This window comes from Rhincodon typus, chromosome 8 (assembly GCF_021869965.1).
Source record: "Rhincodon typus isolate 14 chromosome 8, sRhiTyp1.1, whole genome shotgun sequence".
NCBI classification, from domain to species: domain Eukaryota; kingdom Metazoa; phylum Chordata; class Chondrichthyes; order Orectolobiformes; family Rhincodontidae; genus Rhincodon; species Rhincodon typus.
This window is the reverse complement of record NC_063339.1, coordinates 6,973,866-6,978,943: the sequence shown is the minus strand read 5'-3', so window position 1 is coordinate 6,978,943 and position 5,078 is coordinate 6,973,866.

Genomic DNA, 5,078 nt, shown 5'->3' with positions numbered 1-5,078 from the left:
TAAGCTTGTTCGGAATCACAGGGGAGTCCTGTTAAATAAAAAATTCTGCAGCTGTAAATGTTCAGAAATATGATGACAGAGTTAATTTTGAGCATCCCTACTTGATCTCTTCAAATTGAACTGGACTGTGTCGATTTCAAGCTGCCACATTGCCATTTGCTACATTTCACTCACCATTCAGTTACATCAGATCTTGCTTCACGTCAAATGGAAGGATATTGAATCTTTTTGTGTCTCCTGGGGGAAGGCAGGTGGTAGTGTCATCCCCTGGAAGGGAGCACCGGATTTCCACACCCCTGCTTTTTAAATTATTTTGTAGGACATGGGCATCCCTGGCTGAGCCAGTATTTATTGCCTGTCCCTAGTTGCCCTTGAGAATGTGGTGGTGAGCTGCCTTCTTGAATTGTTGCAATCCATGTGCTGTGGTTGACCCACAATACCCTCAGGGAGGGAATTCCTGGATTTTGACCCAGTGACACTGAAGGAGCGGTAATATATTTCCAAGTCAGGACAGTGAGTGGCTTGGAGGGGATCTTGCAGGTGGTGGTGTTCCCATGTACCTACTGCCCTTGTCCATCTTGTGTAAAAGTCAGGGATATGGTAGGTGTTGTCGGAGGAGGCTTGGTGAATTTCTGCAGGGCATCTTGTAGATAGTACACACTGCTGCTGCTGAGCCATCAGTGGCAAAATGAGAGAATGTTGAAGGTGGTGGATGTGGTGCCAGTCAAGCGGGCTGCTTTGTCCTGGATGGTGTTGAGCTTCTTGAGTGTTGTTAGGGCTGCACCCATCCAGGCAAGTGGAGCGTATTCCATCACACTCCTGACTTGTGCCTTGTAAATGATGGACAGGCTTTGGGGAGTCAGGAGGTGAGTTACTCACTGCAGAGTTCCTAGCTTCTGGCCTGCTCTTGTAGCCACTGTGTGTATGTGGTGAGTCCAATTCAGTTTCTGGTTGATGGTAGCCCCCAGGATGCCGATAGTGAGAGATTCAGTGGTGACAATGCTGCAGGATGACTGACCAGGAAGCTCTTACTGCCTACATATTAGAATGATCCACAAGCAATAATTAATCTGTTTGGTCGTGCTATGGACGTGCCTCCTATGGCCACCGCCTCCCATTTGAGAACTTGAACTCAGAGTTAACACTGGCTCAGGGATATGGGGTGGTACCCACTTTGTCGCAAGACCTCCCCACCTTCGCCCCTCCCCAACCTCCACCTACTCCGAACTGTAATTGATAGAGGAAAGAAAAGCCCCAGAGTGTCCTTTTCTCCTTGGCTGCATGCCCTTCAGAGAATGGTCATTTCAACACATGAGCTTCCCAGAGCTCCTCCCCCACACCTTGTAGCATCCAATGCAGACACCTGGCCACAGGGGGCGCACTCCACTGACAGAACAGGGAGCCCAGTGTAGTCAAGGTGGAATTACAATAATTTACATTTATACATTGGTGAGGCCACCTTTGGAATACTTTTGGTCTCCCCGCTATAGGAGGGATGTTTCGAAACGTGAAATGGTTCAGAAAAGGTCTACAAAGATGTTGCCAGGCTGGAGGGTTTGAGCTATAGGGAGAGGCTGAACTGGCTGGGACTGTATTCCCTGGAGTGTCGGAGGCTGAGGAATGATGTTATGGAGGTTTACAAAATCATGAGGGGCATGGTTAGGATGAACAGCCAAGGTCTTTTTCCCAGGGTAGGGGAGTCCAAACTAGAGGGCGTAGGTTTAAGGTGAGAGGGCAAAGATATAAAAGGGACCTAAGGGACAACCTTTTCACGCAGAGGGTGGTGCATGTATGGAATGAGCTGCCAGAGGAAGTGGTGGAGGCTGGTACAATTACACTTAAAAGGCATCTGGATGGGCAAATGAATAGGAAGGGATTAGAGGGATATGGGCCAAATGCTGGCAAATGGGGCTTGATTAATTTAGGATATCTGGTCGGCGTTGATGAGTTGGACTAAAGGGTCTGTTTCCATGCTGTATGTCTCTATGACTTCCTTTAGTGACTTCAAAATAAAATAAGCACCCCAGCATTCACAGAGTGCTATCAAGCACCAGGCCAAATATAGAGAAGTGGCCAAAGACTTGGTCATCGTAAAGGAGAAGAGAGAGGTAGACAGGCAGAGGTTTCAAGATGGAATTTCAGAGCATGGGGCCAAGGTAGTGGAAAGCTCAACCACAAAGGATGAAGCTGTTAAAATTTGGGTTGTACAAGAACCGAGAATTAGGGTGGGGCAGATTTCCAGAGGGGGATTCTGCAGGATGAAATTACAGGGGGCCCTTGGAGGAATATAGGCCATGCCCACATGCCATGTACAAATCAATAGAAATTCCTTCTTTACACTTCCCTGCCTCTCCCTCAACTCTTAAAACCTAGACTTTTCACCAAACATTTTGTTATTTGATTTAATCAGACATTGTTGGGTAGCGTTCCTGTAGCGCCTTCTTTGTAATGTTAGAGGTGCTATATAAATACAGTTTGTGGTTTTTGCTACACTTACCAGTCAAAATTGGTTGCCCTCTGTCTTGAACATTCAAGTGACAGGAAAATATTAACAGAAACCGTCCCAAAACGTTCAGGAGAGAAGGAGAAAAACAACATAGGGGCCAAAATTAAACATCCAAGTGAACTCAGAAATCTGCCTCTAATCATTAGCAGCACATCAGGACAGGAACTATTACTCAGTGAGTAATGAACAGATACAGTTAAATCCATCATCTTCGGTATTCAGCAGCGACTGAATCCTCTGTGTGACATTAGGCCACTGTTTCAACTATTATTGGATGGCAGCAAATAATTCCAATTTATCAAGGTACTTAAGTTAGGATTGGGGACAAATTGTTGAGTTATAGGATTAGCAATGTCATTAGCGGCAGAACAATATAAAAATGCCCTTTCGAACTCACATCATCAACAAATGAATTCTGTAGAGGATTTGGCAATCTAATAAATTGTAAAGCAGTTGGGATTTGAAGTCAAGGAGATAACAAGGTGTTGAGCCGGTTGAACACAGCAGGCCAAGCAGCATCAGAGGAGCAGGAAGGCTGACGTTTCGGGCCTAGACCCTTCTTCAGAAAAATTTGAAGTCATGTTGTTTTCACTGGCAATTGTAATTAGATTTTCTGCGAGTGAATTGCTGGTTTGTGAATGAAAAATCTTTGTCTCTCCCAATCCCAAAGTACCAGGCCCTGAACATACTTCCATGGGGTTTCTCCATGTCTCTGCTACACAAAGTGGGAAAGACAGAGAGGTGTAGGGAAGGAATTTCTCTTCATTTGTTCACAGGGCATGGGTAAGGAAGGTCACTGGAGCCAAAAGTTTAACTCTATTTTCTCTCAACAGACATTGCCAGACGTGCTCAGTTCCTTCAGCAATTTCTGTTTTTTGTTCAGGTCCCTGTAAGATTCAGCCTTTATAGATTCCCTACTGTGTGGAAGCAGGCTATTTGGCCCATTGAGTCCACACTAACCCCTGAAGATCATCCCTCCCAGACCAACTCCCTACCCTATCCCTGTAACCCTAATCCACCTAGCCTGCACATCCGTGGACACTATGACATTCAGGGCCTGTGGTAGTGGCAGTAAAGCTCCTCCAGTGATTGGGGACGGCAGTGCCCATGCCAGCAAACTCTTCAGAATGGCATCACCAGCAAGGTGACACCTGCAGCCGAAGTGGAACTTGTGGCATCCAGAGGAAACCCATGCAGACACGGCGAGAATGTGCAAACTCCACACAGACAGTCACCCAAGGGTGGAATCGAACCCAGGTTCATGGTGCTGCAAGACAGCCATGCTAACCACTGAGCCACTGCGCTGTCCATGTTTATGTTTTCCTGCCCTCACTAATCTCCCCTTGAGATTGTTGAGAGCGAACAGAGTTTCATCATCGTAGGGCTCCCTGCTTTTTGGACTGCTTTCCACCTGTACTTTGGTCCTTGCTATTGTACCACTCTGCCCCTTGCTAGGGCTCCTGTTCATATCGGCACCACTCTGCTCCTTGCTAGGCCTCCTGTCCATATTGGGACCACTCTGACTCGGCTTGTCACTCCTGCCAGCAGACTTGCTTTCAGAAGCTAATGATCTTCTCTGGGATTGAGATCAGCGTTTGGCTCACCGTCTAAGCTCACATTACATTTCCTGGCTTTCCTCATCGTCACTTCCTTCTTTGATCCACGGATCAGATATTGTGCTCCTTAACTTGTACATTTAGTCAGCTTTTATTTTAATTCCCCTGTGGATTTTCCTGCTTTTTCTATTATGGTGGCTTCCCTCACTAGCTCCTTCTGCACATTTTTTATTCATTCATGGGATGAGGTATCACTGGCTAGGCCAGCATTTATTGTCTATCCCTAATTGCCCAGAGGGCAGTTAAGAGTCAACCACACTGCTGTGGGTCTGGAGTCATATGTAGGCCAGGCCAGGTAAGGATGGCAGTTTCCTTCCCTGAAGGACATTAGTGAACCAGAAGGGTTTTTCCATATACATCAAACTGGTGCTAACCTTTGGTAATTGATCTTTGTCAGGAAGGGCCTTGCCACTCTTATGAGTGCAGCTCCAACAACACTCAAGAAACTTGACACCATCTAGGACAAAGCAGCCCGCTTGAATGGCACCACATCCACAAACATCCACTCCCTCCACCACCGACGCTCAGTAGCAGCTGTGTGTACTATCTACAAGATGCACTGCAGAAATTTACCAAAGATCCTCAGACAGCACCTTCCAAACCCACAACCACTTCCATCTAGAGGGTCAAGGACAGCAGGTATATGGGAACACCACCCCCTGCAAGTTCCCCTTGTTATTGCTTGTTATTCTTGTTATTAATATGCAACTTTCTATCCTACCACTGACTGTGATTAAACCAGACACTGAGAATTCTTGAGACAGAAGTCCGAACAGGTACCTGGTGATTTTTTTTCCTGGTTATTACGTTCTTTATATATTTGTTTAAACCAGTAAAGTAAAATGACCAGAGATAGTAGGAACTGCAGATGCTGGAGAATCTGAGATAACAAGGTGTAGAGCTGGATGAACACAGCAGGCCAAGCAGCATCAAAGCAGCAGGAAAGCTGACGTTTC